The sequence below is a fragment of the Canis lupus genome, chromosome 10 (assembly GCF_011100685.1).
Source record: "Canis lupus familiaris isolate Mischka breed German Shepherd chromosome 10, alternate assembly UU_Cfam_GSD_1.0, whole genome shotgun sequence".
NCBI lineage: Eukaryota > Metazoa > Chordata > Mammalia > Carnivora > Canidae > Canis > Canis lupus.
Window position 1 is genome coordinate 39,030,482 of NC_049231.1, and position 15,609 is coordinate 39,046,090.

Below are 15,609 nucleotides of genomic sequence, written 5' to 3' on the forward strand. Positions count from 1 at the left end.
CAGAAACACAAATACTGCATGATTTTGCTTACATGAGGTAGCTAAAATAGTCAAATTCATAGAAACAATAAGTGGAATGGTGGATGTCAGGGCCTGGGAGGAGGGGTTACTTACAAGCAGGCACAAAGTTTCAGTCAAGCAAGATGAATAAGCTCTAGAATCTTCTGTACAACATTGTACCTACAGGCAACAATACTGTGTTGTACACTTAGAAATTTGTTAAGAGGGTGGGTCTCATGTTACATATTCTTACCACAATGAAATTAAAAAAAAAAAAAAAGCCTAACTGAACATCCAGCTTATCATTGTAAGGTACATGGCTTGATATCAAACAGGTAAAGCCTCACTTTTCTATGGATTAGCTGGCTTCTCTATCCTGTTTTGTTTTTTTTTTTTTTAAGATTTTAATTATTCGTGAGAGACACAGAGAGAAAGAGAGGCAGAGACACAGGCAGAGGGAGAAGCAGGCTCCATGCGGGGAGCTCGATGGGGGACTCAATCCTGAGACTCCAGGATCATGCCCTGGGCCGAAGGCGGAGCTAAGGATCCCCCACCCCCCCCCCCCCCCCCCCCCCCCCCTCCCCAGCTGGCTGCCCTCCATCCTGGATTTTAGAGCACACGGGAGTGGGGAGTGACCCTCAGCAGCACTGCTCAACCTCTCCAACCACCGGCTGCCCGACCCTTTCCGCAGAAACTGGCTTTCGAAAGAAAGAAATGGGATGATTTCATCTTGTTGTTTTGCTTTTATCTGATTTCCTTCTTCTACATCCTGCCAACTGAAGGGTTTTAAAACCAATGAATTGCTTCACAACAGCAGACAAATTTTGACTCTTGCTCAGTCTTTCTGATTCCTGGCCAAAGTAAAAGAGTAATTTGGGATGCTTCTTTCCTCATGATTTTTTAGGATAAAAACTAGATGATGGTGGAAACACAGGGTAAAATGTTGTGCATTTTTTTTTAATATTGTGCATTTTAAGAGTATGTGTGTCATAGTAGATAGCTATCACTTGTTAAATCGCTACCTGTTTTTTGACACAATACAAAATCTGTATGTCAAAAAACAAGGGCATGTGGAGAAAAGGAGACCTCTTGGGTTAGTTCTTTACCATCTCCTTAGTTAGAAAGGTTCACTATTTCCTTTATCTTTTTTGACTTTTTCTTTGAGAAGCAGCCTCATCTTCTCACCAGGTTAATGGTTGGGGAGTTTAATAGAATTTTCTTGATACATTTCATGTTGTGGCTGTCTTGTAAATCAAGAAAAGATGGCTCTGGTCTCACTTCCACCTGGCTGTGCATCTTTCATTGCTTTTTTTTATCCCCTCAGCTCCCTCCCTCTGTTCTCTCCCCATCCTCTTCCCCTGCATTCCCACTTCCTCCCTCACATCCTTTGCACTCCCCCCTCCACACTTCCTCTCCCCCTCTTAGACCTTAGCCTGCAGATCCCTTCCAGATGGTGGGGGTCCAGCCCAATGTGACTGCTAACCTCTTCTCACCACCCAGTCCTCACTACCCTGGGTTAAGTATCAGCCCTCTGGGCCTCTGATAAAATGTCTTCGCTGCAGTACCAATTAAATGCTGAAGAGTCAGTCAATGCCAAAGTCACATCCTGTGTGTCTGGAGAGTTTCACTGGTGAATTTGTGTTGCTTTAAAACCTTCTATGTTTTCATAAATCACACTGATCCAGCACCATAAAGTGAGTTAGAGATTAAGGCCTCTTGTTTTACATAGATAAGAGGTTCAGTCCAAGGGGAAGTACACAAATATGGTAATATCTTGATTTTGTCAAATGTCACCAATTATTTTTCAACTATTTTAGTTGAACCACATCTCTCCCTTCCTAGACTTTTTAATTCATGTGTACTTTAGGTGAAATATAACCCCTATGTTTCTAGTACATTTGTACTTAATACAAGCAACTGTGTTTTTTTTTAAATGTTCAACAACACTTTCAGAGATTTTTTTTTTTTAAGATTTTATTTATTCATCATAGACATAGAAAGAGAGAGAGAGGCAGAGACACAACACAGGCAGAGGGAGAAGCAGGCTCCATGCCCAGAGCCCGATGCAGGACTCGATCCCAGGTCTCCAAGATCGCACCCTGGGCCAAAGGCAGGCGCCAAACCACTGAGCCACGCAGGGATCCCCACTTTCAGAGATTTTAATAAGCCTCTTTTAAAAGTCTTTCCTCCTCTCAGGCCCGCAAACAGGAAATTGTATTTTACTAAGGGCAAACAGATTTTATCATCTCTAAAGTTTAAGTGTGGCTTCACACCAACCACCCAACATGATTCAAGAGGCTTCTGAATTTGGCCAAATGTACTCTGTTCCCTCCCTCTAGTTCAAAAGTGTGCATATGTGAAATTCCTAAACAAGTTTATAATTAGCTAGGTTATTTATTATACATTTATACATAATTACATCTTATATATACATAATAGGTACACACATACAGCATATAAATAATTGTATATGTAATATATACATTATAATCCTCTCTATATACATAAATATATTACATATATTAAATGATCAATATATTATACATAATATATGCTACTTGATGGGGACCATTCCTTTAGAGCTTGCATGCTGAGAGGCCTAATGATTCTAAAATTCTGTTAACATGTTAATATTACTCAAGACCCAGGAACCTAAAAACTCAAATTAACAATTTTCATGCATAGAAATACAAACCTTTGTCAAAAACCATCGACCCTCTCTTCGCCTTTAATGGTGTCTCTGAAGAATATAAAAAGCATAGCTAAGAAAAGCCAGATGGATCATCAAACACACATACCTTAAGAAAATCCCTGTGGCATTCCATCAAGCCTGTTTCCTAATGGCCCTTGGCTCCCTTAAATAACGTGATTGAATTGGAAATCTTTGTGCATCTAATCAAGTGGAGGTGGTTGTTGCCATGTACATGTACTCAAAGGCCTGAATCGAATCTTTACAATCCTTTAACAATCCAGCTGACTGGCTAGCTCCTGCCTTTGCAGCTCATCTCTGAGCTAGGACAGGATACAGGATCCTCAGTTCAGCCCGGCTGGAAAGTGAGGCTCCTCCAGCAAAGGTATTTTTCTGCCAGAGTCCCTTGGCTGACAGGTTCATGGAAAGTGATTCTGGTCAAAATGCTCCCTTCTTATGTGTGCCAACAGCACACTTAGGAAAGAGTTCACACTTGGTTCCTGAACATTCCTTTGTATTCTGGAGGTGTGTGTGCTTAGACACACATACACACCCATCATACGCACATACACACACAAAAGTACGTGCATACACACGCAGCACATGGAACTTTTTCTATCCATTCCCACACGTCCGTGAACCCAACATGCCTTTCACTCCATCCCACGAAAGGGCCAAAAGCTGACTTCAAAATTTTAGCACAATTATTCCAATCTTAAGAAAGAGGAATGTCACTGTGTGACCTGGAGCCCAGGACTAACTCCTGGTAGTTCGAATTTAGTAATCCCAGATAGGATTTTGTTCTCCAGTCCTCCAAGAATCTAATTCTTGTCCTCTTATCTCCCCTTTCTGGTATGGGCTAGCAGCCAGATCTCTGTCCTCTGACGCAGTTATCAAAAAGGACAAGCGAGGCAAAGGTTGGAGAGGAGTGGTGTTTGTTCACTGATTCCAAGGAAAATCATTCACACTCATGCTTCATTATTGACATTAGTTTCCTGAAAATCCTGAGAGCCTTTTCCTGGTGTTTGGCAGCTTCCTACCTCCTATGTATCTTGCCCATGATGCCACCCTGAAGATACATACCTTTCTTGGAAATGGCAGGGATGGAAATATAAGAAGAGAGTGAATGGCCCTCATGATAGTTGTCTGAGGATAAGAGAATAAAAATGAAGTGAAGAAATGCAACTCTTTTTTATATTTATTTTGTATTCTACAGCTTGACTTCTTTATTATTTTGAACAGATTTTTGATGGAGTCTTTAGGGTTTTCCATAATATCATGGCATCTGCAAACAGAGACAATTTTATTTCTATCTCTGCAATTCAGATGCCTTTTATTTTTCTTGCCTAGGAAGTCCCAGGCAGACCAATTGGGCAAGAAAAATGTTGAGTTTCTATACACAAACTATCTGAAAAAGAAATAAAACAATACAATTTACATTAGTCAAAAACAATAAAATAATTCAAGTAGATTCAATCAAAGAAGTCAAGGATCTACATTGAAAACTTTATGACATTGATGAAAGAAATTAAAGACTGAAAATGGAGAGGTATCTTGTGGTCATGGATAGAAAGAATTGGTGTTGTTAAAATGTCCATACTACCCAAAGCTATCTATAAATTCAATGCAATCTCCATCAAAATCCTTATGACATTTTTCACAGAAGTAGAAAAAACAACTGTAAAATTAGTATGAAACCACAAAAGACCTCAAATAGCCAAAGGGATACAGTGAAAAAAGCTAGAAGCATCACACTTCCTGGCTTCAAATTACATTACAAAGTTAAAGTAATCAAAATAGTATGGTACTAACATAAAAACAGAGCCATGGACCAACGAAATAGAATTGAGAGCCCAGAAATAAATCCATGCATATACAGTCAGCTCATATTTGATAAGGGATCTAAGAACACTCAATGGAGGAAGGGTAGTCTCTTCAATAAATGGTGCTGGGAGAACTGGATATGCTCATGCAGAAGAATGAAAGTGGACCCCTATCTGACACCACTCACAAAAATTATAATAGCTTCAAGACTTAGAAGTAAGACTTGATGGGTTCCTGGGTGGTTCAGTCATTTAGGCACCAGACTCTTGGTTTGGGCTCAGGTCATCATCGTATGGGTCATGGGATCCAGCCCTGCATTGGGCTTCACGCTCAGTGGGGAGTCTGCTTGAGAGTCTCTGCCTCTGCCCATCCCCCCACTCTCATGTGCATGCTTTCTCTCTCTCTTTCTGTCATATTAATAAGTAAATCTTAAAAAAAAAAAAAAAACTAAAGACCTAAAACTATAAAACTCTTAGAAAAAAACACAGGAAAAAAAACTATTTGACATTGGTTATGGGATTTTTTTTTTTTTTTTAACTAAAAGGCTCCCATACAACAAAGGATACCATCAACAAAATGAAAAGGCAACCTGGGGAATGGGAGAAAATATTTGTAAGTCATATATCTGATAAGGAGTTAATATCCTAAATATATAAGGAATTCATACAACTCAATAGCAAGAAAACAAATAATCTGATTTTAAAATGGACAAGGAACTGAATAGACATTTTTCCAGAGAAGACATACATACAAATGTACACGAATATAAAGACAACATAAAAATGACCAACAGCTACATGACTAGCTGCTCAACATCTTTAATCATTAGGGAAATGCAAACCCAAACTACAGTGAGAGATCACATCAGCTAGAGTAGCATTATCAAAAAGAAAAGAAATAACGAATGTTGGTGAGAATGTGAAGAAAGGAGAACCCTCTTACACATTGGGGGGAATGCAAACTGGTGTAGCACTGTGGAAAACAGTATGGAAGTTCCTCAAAAAACTAAAAGTAGAGGGGTGCCTGGGTGGCTCATTTTGCTAAACATCAGATTCTTGGTTTCTGCTCAGGTTACGATCTCATATGTCATGAGACTGAGGCCCGTGTGGGCTCCATGCACATCAGGGAGTCTGCTTGAAGATTTTCTCCTTCTGCCCCTCCCCTGACTCATGCTTGCTCTCTTTCTCTCTCTCAAATAAATAAATAAATCGTTAAAAGAAAAAAACTAAACTAAACTAAAACCAAAGCTTCTAGACAATTCAATGATCTCATTTATGGATATGTATCCCAAGGAAATGAAATCACTATCTCAAATTGATATCTGCACCGCCATGTTCGTTGAAGCATTATTCACAATAGCCAACATATGGAAACAATCTAACTTTGATTTGTCCATCGATGAATGAATGGATAAAGAAAATCAGCACAAATGACCCTGAGGGCATTATGCTAAACGGAATGGGTCAGACCAAAAAAGACAAATACTGTATGATCTCACTTATAAGTGAAATCTAAAAAAGCTAAACTCATAGAAACAAGAGTAGATAAATTGGTGGTTGACAGGGGCTGGAAGTGGGGGAAATGGGGGGATTCTGGTCAAAGGGTACAAACTTCCTGTCATAAGATGAATAAGTTCTGGGGATCTAATATCCAACATGGCAACTATAGTTAACAATACTATATTTTATATTTGAAAACTGCTAATAGAATGGATTGTAGGTATTCTTACCACACACAAAAAAAGGCAATTTTTGAAGTGATGGATGGGTAACTGATCTTAACATGGTCATCATTTTGTAGTATATCAAATCATCACGTTGTATACCTTAAACTTACACAATGTATATATATCAATTATATCTCAATAAAGCTGGGGGCGAAGATGAAGTGTAGGTTCAAAATTTTAAAAAGAAATGAGCAAAACTAGAAACTGACATGGAATCATACGCTGAACAAATCAAGACAGACATTTCTTAATAGAAACTTCTTTATTCAATCCATAATCTTTGGGGTTGTTGGAGATCAGATGACGCACAGTTCCAGGGATGGATCATAGATTCAATTGTCTTTAATAGGTTTTTGTGTGTCAGAACTTGAAACAAATATATTGTGTGTTTAGATTAGTGACTATAATTAGAGGAGTGGTTTCAAGTTTGCAATTAATGATCCAAGTTGCTGGGACCCATTTGACCCACACTCTCTGAAATACTGGTTCTATTTGACTAGATCCTCCATGGAGTACTCAGTGAGAAATCTGAATTAGAAATATAGTTTTCAGGGTGCCTAGGTGGAGCAGTTGATTAATCATCTGACTCTTTGTTTTAGCTCAGGTCCTGATCTTATGATTGAGCCCCACATCAGACTCTCTGGCGGAGTGTCTGCTTGGGATTCTCTCTCCCTGTCTTCCTCTGCCCCTCTCACTCATGCTCTTGCCTTCTCTCTCTCCCTCTCTCGTCTCTCTCTCAGATAAATAAAATTTAAAAAAAGTTGTCATTATTGAAATGCAGCTTGGTGACAGTACAATTATGACAGGAAGAGAGAAAACAGCATCCAAACACAAAATCAAGGCATACCACCTGGGTGTTCAAATATTGAAATTCCTTATCCATTGGTGGCAGCAACTTTTCTAGTTCCCCAAGTGTCCCCTACTGCCTTCAGAAGCCTAGGTGCTCCCCAGGAACCTCCTGACTGCCACATTATCCAGTCACCTGGGGACCCAGCATCTAGCATGGCAGGAGCCTCTGGACACACTCCTATCTTAGTTGAGCAGCCATTACCGTTAGCTGTGCAATTCTTTGAGCATCACTCCCACACAAATGGTGGTGAATTCTGTCTTTGGGAATTGAAGCTGCTACAATTCAAAAAAGGCTCCTTAGAACTGGAATCAGACACGGCAAGGTTGCCACATGAAGCAGAATATAACAATTGAGAATTTTCATCAAGAGAGATAAAAGTCATTAAAAAAAGATTGAGTTTTGGGACACCTGGGTGGCTCAGCAGTTGAGTGTCTGCCTTCGGCTCAGGATGTGATCCTGGAGTTCCGGGATCGAGTCCCACATCGGGCTCCTGTATGGAGCCTGCTTCTACACCCTCTTCCTGTGTCTCTGCCTCTCTCTCTGCATGTCTCTCATGAATAAATAAACAAAATCTTAAAAAAAAAAAAAAGATTGAGTTTTTAAAATACGGGCATCTGGAAGCTTGAACATGGATCATTAAGGGAAAACTGGATGCTGGGCAACATGATTGTAACCAGTTTTTTGGCTGATGTCGAGGAAGATGGCCACACCCTCCCGTATTAGCTTGCTACTTCTGTGAAAACAGAGTTTTGAGCTGGAAATGAATGATGTGTACACTTGGATGGCACATGCCTTTTGTCATTGTCGTCATTGTTGACATGGCCGTGTTCAGAAGAGGATGGGAAGTTTTCCACAAACTGATGGAGAGGGACCCCGGCAACCATCCTATTTTTCAGTATGGGAGCCCCAGAAGTTTCTGGTGTACCATCCCTTGTCACCCACCATACTAACCACTCAGAGGCAGGACCTAAGATTTTGGATTATTGATGTAAGGTAAAGCAGCAGCACAAGAATGTGAGGGAAAGATTGGACAGAGAATCCAGGTAGTACAGTTTATGTTCTAGTTCAGCCACTGAATCTCTAAGAGGATTTATTTTATTAAAATAATTTTCCTTTTTTTCTGGTCAAAAATCATATGTGCTCTATGAAAAATCATAATGCAGGAAACTATAAAGCATAAAATTAAAAACTACCCAATTTTCCATCCGTTACAGAAAACCCACTGGATTTAATGTTCACATTGTACTGGACCCATCTCTGGACAGCTGTCTCCACTGGACATGTGTAAACACACAGCACATAATGCGCTATCTCATATCAGAATCATGCTTTTCATGCTATTTTATAATATGCTTTCTTTTACTTAACATATGTTGTAGATATTTTGGTCAGTCAATATACATAGCTCTATTTCATCTTAAGAACTGAATTGTGTTCAAGGTATTATATTGTTAATGTGTAGTAACTCATTTTGGTAAAACTCTAGATGAGCTTTTAGGTTGTTCCATTTTTTATACTGTGGGTAAGCCTATGATGAAAATCCTTGCATCTAAATCTTTTCAAAATTATCAAACATCTCCTTAGAACACAGTTCTAGAAAAGGAGTATCTACATCAAATGGCATGCTTGTGTTAAATGTTAACATTGTTAAACTGCTTTCCAAAACTCTGACCTGATTTATACTCCCACACACAATGTGGAGAGGTTGTCATTTCATTGTGGTGCCATAGATGTTGAGTAATGCCAACATTTTTTTAAAAAGATTTTATTTTTAAGAAAAATATGCCCAACATAGGGCTCGAACTCACAACCCTGACATTAAGAGTTGCATGCTCTACTGACTGAGCCAGTCAGGCACCCAGAGTAATGCCAACTTTGGATTTTTCCCATTCTGATAGAAAAATGTGCCGTCTCAATTGTAGTTGTATTTGCATTTCTTTTATGACGAGTGAGGTCAGGCACATTTTAATAATGCCATCGGCTCTTCCTTTGTTGTTGCGTGGTCAGTTACCAACCTTATGAAGTTGATCTGCTCTCTATTGGATTGTTAACCTTTATTATACTAATCTATACAAAATCTATTTTAAGGATATTAATACTTTATCATATCAATTGTAAATATTTCCTCATTTTGTGCTTACCTTTCAACCTCTGGATATGGTATTTTCGGCCACTCAATGTTTTATTTTACAGTCTCAATTTCTCATGTTTTCCCTTATCTCAATAGTATGAAGAATCCACTGGATGAGTTTTAGCACCTGACAATTAATTGGACATCCAGCTTCCAAATTCAGAAATTCTGCTTTACTCGGTACCTCACCACCCATTCTATTCTTTGCTTCTTGAACCAATCTCTGCTCCGGTTCGTAAATTCTCTTCATAGTGCTAAGCAGATCAAAATAAACCTATTCCTCTTGCCATAGTTCTAGAAGCTCGCCATCAGCACTTGGCCAGGCTGGTGCCAGAGCCTGGGGTCACAGGTGCCAAGAGTGACTCCGACATGGTCACAGAAAATAAACACCAGTTATCACAGCGACAGCTGTTGAGTTGTGCTGCCAAGACTTCTTCCTCACTTGGGTCCACATGTCTTGAACTGTGCAAATGTGCTGAGCACAAGCTAATATCCGTGACGACAGTCTGAAAGGTTAGCCCTCCTGAGACTAAAGCTGCTAGCTTCAAGCTGTCTGTTTCTTCGTTAACAGTTTCAGCTACATGAGACAATAGTTTCCAAACAGTACCAGACTCAACTTTTAATTGTACTCCACCGAAACTAAAGAGTGAATAAAGATAAAACGAGGTGGTCAAAAGTCAATCAGAGGAGGTCAGGAACAAACCACTAGACATGGATTTCATCTGGAACTGTCTCCTTAATGTGGCAAAAAACAGAGGTTTTATAAACTAAGGAGAAGCCACTGTGTGAAATGAATACTGAGGGTGGTCATAACGTAGCTCCTTGCACTTACTTACAAGGCAATCTGAACAGAATGCCTTCAAGGAATGAATGAATGAATGACCAAAGGAACAAAACTCTCAAAGTACATTACTGTTAGATGGAGTAAGGCTTTTTTTTTTTTTTTTTTTAATATTTTATTTATTTATTCATGAGCAACACAGAGAGAGAGGCAGAGACACAGGCAGAGGGAGAAGCAGGCTCCATGCAGGGAGCCCGATGTGGGATTCGACCCCGGGTCTCCAGGATCATGCCCCGGGCTGCAGGCGGCGCCAAACCGCTGCGCCACCGGGGCTGCCCTGGAGTAAGGCTTTAATAATGTACCTATGGCAGGTCAAGATAAAGGAACACAAGGAATTCTGCTCTCGAGTTGTTTCTAAAGCAGGGATTTTTTTTTTCATGATAGTCACACAGAGAGAGAGAGAGAGAGAGAGAGAGAGAGGCAGAGACATAGGGAGAAGCAGGCTCCATGCACCAGGAGCCCGACGTGGGATTCGATCCCGGGTCTCCAGGATCGCGCCCTGGGCCAAAGGCAGGCGCTAAACCGCTGTGCCACCCAGGGATCCCGCGGGGATTGTTTAAAATGCCTTTGAGAGTAGTTCTCAGGTGGAGAAGTCAGATGTGGAAGCAAAAATTCACCAGAACCACCTGAGTAGCCTTTTTCAATTAAACATACTCTTGCTCCATCCAGATTGTATCTGGACATTAGCTTGTGCTCAGCACATTGTGGTCCCACCTCCCGGTTCCTCCCTAATTTGAGATAACGTTTAGCTAATCCTGCCTGCAACATACTAGTCACTGATTAGGGCTAAGGGAGGAACTGGCCTTCTGGAAGCCTCTCTCTCCTGCTCTTGGAGGGCGGGGAGCTCACTTAAACAAGAAAAGATAAATTAGGTCAGCTCAGAGGACTGGGATACATTTTTAGTTAATTTATCCAGACATTTGTATATAATGAGACTTCAGTTAGCATAAAATCTGTGTCCTCCTAAAAACAGTTTAAAAGGTCTAACTAGGAAAACAGAATCTACATTAAGTAATTTCAGCAGAGGGAATGTAATGCAGAGGGCGCCAGAGCAGCAGCGACTGAAGGACGAGGAGGAGGAGGCCTCCGTGGGCCTCAGTGGGAGGCAGCACTCAGGGGCTGGGGACCCCAGGGGACCCCAGGGGACCCCAGGGGACCCGGGGACACGGAGCAAGAGATGCAGCTGCTGCCTGAGACCTGCCATAGGCAAAGGGGAGACGTGCCCGCCCTCCCTTCCCGCAGCCGGCTCCCCCAGCCCCAGCCCAGCCCTGGAAGCCCCTCCGCAGAGCCTGGAAAGGCCCCTGCAGAGCGAGCGAGAGCATCGTGGCCCTGGTGCTGCAGAGCAGGGCGGGGGGCGCAGGGTGAGGAGCGGGCCTGGGGCATCCAGCCTCCCCACTCTGCCCGGCTGTGGCCCTGGGGCCCCTGCAAGCTCCCGGAGCGTGGCCAGTGCTCCTCCCGGGCGCTGCCACTGGGCCCGCTAGGTTTCAACCCTCCGTGTCTGTGGGACTGAAAAACTCGTCTCCTCTCCCCTTACGGAGTGCTTACCTAGGCCAGGTCTCAGAGATAATTCCCCTCACGGTAGATCTGTCAACAAACTGGTTTAGGTCCCCTGACTGGTCTTGGAGATTTTAAAGTTGAGAAATATTCAGGAAACACTAGCTCTTCTGACATTTGTCCTAACTGAGCTACAAAGGCCTGACCTCCTCCGATTCTTTTTTTTTTTAAAGCTAGCATTTTTTTTTTTTTAATTTACGATAATCACACACACACACACACACAGAGGCAGAGACATAAGCAGAGGGAGAAGCAGAGGGAGAAGCAGAGGGAGAAGCAGAGGGAGAAGCAGGCTCCATGCACCGGGATGCCCGACGTGGGATTCGATCCCGGGTCTCCAGAATCGCGCCCTGAGCCAAAGGCAGGTGCTAAAGCGCTGCGCCACCCAGGGATCCCCTCCTCCGATTCTTAAATTATATTGAGACATGCTTATTCTAAAGCCTATGAGATCAGAGCGCCTGAGTGGCTCAGTTAAGCACCTGCCTCTTGGTTTCAGCTCAGGTCACAATCTCAGGACCCTAAGATAAGGCTCCACAGCGGGTTCCATGCTCAGCAGGGAGTCTGCTTGAGATTCTCCCTCCCCCTCTCCTTCTTAAATAAACAAATAAACAAATAAACAAACAAACAAATAAATAAATAAATAAATAAAGTATGAGATGACTTAATGAAGAAAGCAAATATTTACTTTGTGCCAGCCAAGTGTCCAACCAAGTGTCCACCCAAGTATCCATCCACCAGTGAGTGGGTAAACAAAAAGTCCTCTGCGCATACAATGAAATATTATTCAGCCTTAAGAAGGAGAAGGACAAAGATGAACCTTGAAGACATTATGCTACACAAAATAAGCCAGTGTGTTTGTCCCCAGCTCTTTGTTTCCTAAAACCCTTGGAATTTCTAAGGGCAAAAGGAGCATCTTTTGTTATAATTGGTTTTCATCCTCAGTTCCTGAAATAGCTCCTCTGAAGCATCTTCTGTTATTCATAACCACCCCTTTCAACCACACCTGAATTCAAGTTGAAGAGGTGGCTTTTGGAAAGTCCCTAAGGCTGATGGAGGGGAACTGGTTGCCAGGGGAACCCACCATGGGTTTAGCCCCAATCCCCAACCTCTAAGGAGGAGAGAAGGAGTCTGGACCTAAGTCCCTATGGTCAGTGATTTAATCAGTTGTGTTTACATAACAAAGCCTCCAGAAAAGTCCCAAAAGGTTGCAGTTCGGAGAGCTTCTGGGTTGAGGTACACATGGAGGTACTTGGAGGGTGATGCCCCTGGAGCAGGAGCACATGAAGATCTGTGCCCCTTGCCATATACTCTGCCCTATGCATCTCTCCCATCTGGCTGTTCCTGAGTTGAATCCTTTATAAGAAAAGTGTGAACATAAAGTGTTTTCTTGAGTTCTGTGAGCTATTCTAGCAAATTGTAGGGCCCAAGGAGAAGTGCATAGGAATCTGATTTATAGCCTATTGGTTGGAAGTCAGAAGGAAGGCCCAGCCTAGTGATTGGCATCTTACATAAGGACAGTCTGGTGGGAATGAGCCCTTAACCTATGGGATCTGGCATTAACTCCAGGTGTACAGTGTCAGAACTGAATTGGATTGCGGGGCAGTTGTCACAATTGTTGGTGTCCCAGAGAATTGGAGAACTGGTTGGTGTGAAGAAAACCCCACACATTTGGTGTCAAAGTGAAGTGTTGTGAAGATATAAAGGAGAAAAAAACCCTTTCTTCCTTCTAGGCTGTCACAAGAGAACAAATCCTATAGTATTCTGTTTGCATAAGGTCCCAAGTGTCTTCAAATTCAGAGACGGAAAGAACAGTAGTGGCCAGGGTCGGCAGACGGGAGCACGGGGTGGGAGTGGGGTCACTACTCTGCAGGCACAGAGTTTCAGTTTGGAAAGGCCAAAAGTTCCAGAGGTAAATGGTGGTGATGCTTGCACAACATTGTGAGAATTGTCCACATTTAAAATGGTTAAAATGGTAAATAAATTTCATGTTATATATATTTTACTACATTAAAAATTAAGATAAAAAATACATATTTACCATGTGGTTTTCCCTGCGGAACTTTACCCATAAGTCAGAGCATTGGGTACATTTCAAAATAACCTTTGGAAGTCCAATATGAGTCAATATGAGTCAAAGCATCATGAGGGTCATCACGCTATGAGTGACTCATAAAACAGTCTTGCTTTACAATTGGTTGGACACTTGGGTCTTTGGAAATAGGTGACATTACCTTGGATCCTAAGGAAATCAGGCCCAAGTCAGTGGATCTAGGCTGGGAGAGCTGGGCGCAGATAGGGTGACGGGCTGCATTAATACACTAATAGCACCTGAGTCACCTGGGAAAGGAACGAGGAAGGCCTCTCACCTGATGGTGTGGGAAACAAGAGAAATGATTCTCTTCCTCACTTCCTTCGTGCTGTTTAGTTTCCATTTTTACGAGTGAGCGCCCCTGAAGCGTAGCCTTGCTCAGTGGTGGGAGGTGTCCATCCTCGGAAGGGCAGGTTGGCTGACGGTCTGTTGTGTCTCCCCTCTGCCTCTTCCGCCCACTCATCAGGCGTTAGGATGTCAGTTCCTGGAGGAAAGCACCGGCACTCAAGAAAACAGAACATTTCCAGCAACTTGTGTACTGCCTGTGACCTGGCCAGCCTCCAGCTCTTGGAAGCCCCTGTCTTTGGGGACAAGCTGGATCTGCCTCCAGACTCTCAGACTCCCATAGCTTCGAGGTCCCCACCTCTGCCTCTGTAGGAAGAAGAATAAACAGAGCAGAATAACTGTATAATAATAACATTGAACATTAACCCCAAGCTTTCCCAAAGAGTAGTTTACCACAAAAATTATGTCTGTTCCACATGTCCACCGAGAGAAAGGGACAGATAGCATGGCATTTGCAATCAGTAGATGTGGGTTTCAAGGCCATGTGTTACCTGCCTTGTTTCTATCACATGCCAGCTGTCATCTCCCCGCCCCAGACAGGGTCTCACACATCATAAGGGCTCAATAAATGGCAGGTGTGTTGTTATTAAAGCATGTGTGTATCTCAGTCTAGAAAGGCAGGTTACAGGAAATATTGCTTGAACTCCCCTAAAAACAGCTTCATTAGGATGCTGGGTACCCACTGTCACCAGCATGGAAGAAAGTTCCTCCCCTGGCATTACAGGGTTGTCTTCTGACCCTCGTGACACCAGAATCTAGAGGGCATGTGACCATCCCATCATCCAAGGCAATCTCTCGGCCACATTGGTGGCAGCAGCACAGAGGTTCCCTACCCCTCAGAGAACCGACACCCCTCCTTTTCATTCACGGCTCCGTTGGGTGTTGGGTGAGGGCTAAGGGTGGAATATGGAAGCAATTCTCTGACTTTAAAGGCTTCCAAAGACCTTTGCCCTTAGTCAGAGCCTGGGCAGGACAGAGATGCTACCCCAACCCAGGTAATTGGAGGAGAGTCTTAACAAGAGAATTATTTACAAAAGTATGAGCAGCACTTAGAGAACCAATGAGGGACGTACAGAACCCTGGAGCTGGCAACTTTAGGAAGTCATTATGCCCTTCATCTTTAGGTCAAGGAGAAGGAACTGCTACTAGAGCCCAGAGAGGGGGCCCTAACTGGTGCCATGGCCTTGCCCAGAGGGAGACCACTAACCTGCAGCCTCCCTACAGAGAAGATCCAAGCACCAAGGACCTGGCTTCACTGTCCTGTCTTCTGATCTCTTGCTGATTCCTTCTATTGGCTAACCCCAAGCAAAAGCCATAGAACAAAGAAACCCTTTGATGCTTGTCCACATCAGCCACCTGGGCACGGAGCAAAGGGTGAGAGGACCAACAGAAGATGTCCCTTGGCATTACCCCTCTGGGGGTGGGACAAGGAGGGTAAGGTTTTTCCAATGGTTCCACCACATGGTACTTGTAAATGGTTCTAGAATTATAGGCTTGCTGACCAGATTATAGCCCATTATCTGCAGCAACAGATGGAACACATCTGGGAGTGGCTTCTTG

General features: G+C 42.7%; 1 long non-coding RNA gene across 2 annotated transcripts in view; it reads right to left on the reverse strand.

Moving 5' to 3' along the window:
- Positions 1-12,276: 12,276 nt before the first annotated feature.
- The window catches only part of LOC111097692, a 36,368-nt gene continuing 33,035 nt past the window's right edge, over positions 12,277-15,609 (reverse strand). For both annotated transcript variants that reach the window (XR_005365725.1, XR_005365726.1), the window contains one exon: positions 12,277-14,355. This is a non-coding gene — a long non-coding RNA (uncharacterized LOC111097692). The remainder of the gene's footprint in view (positions 14,356-15,609) is intronic.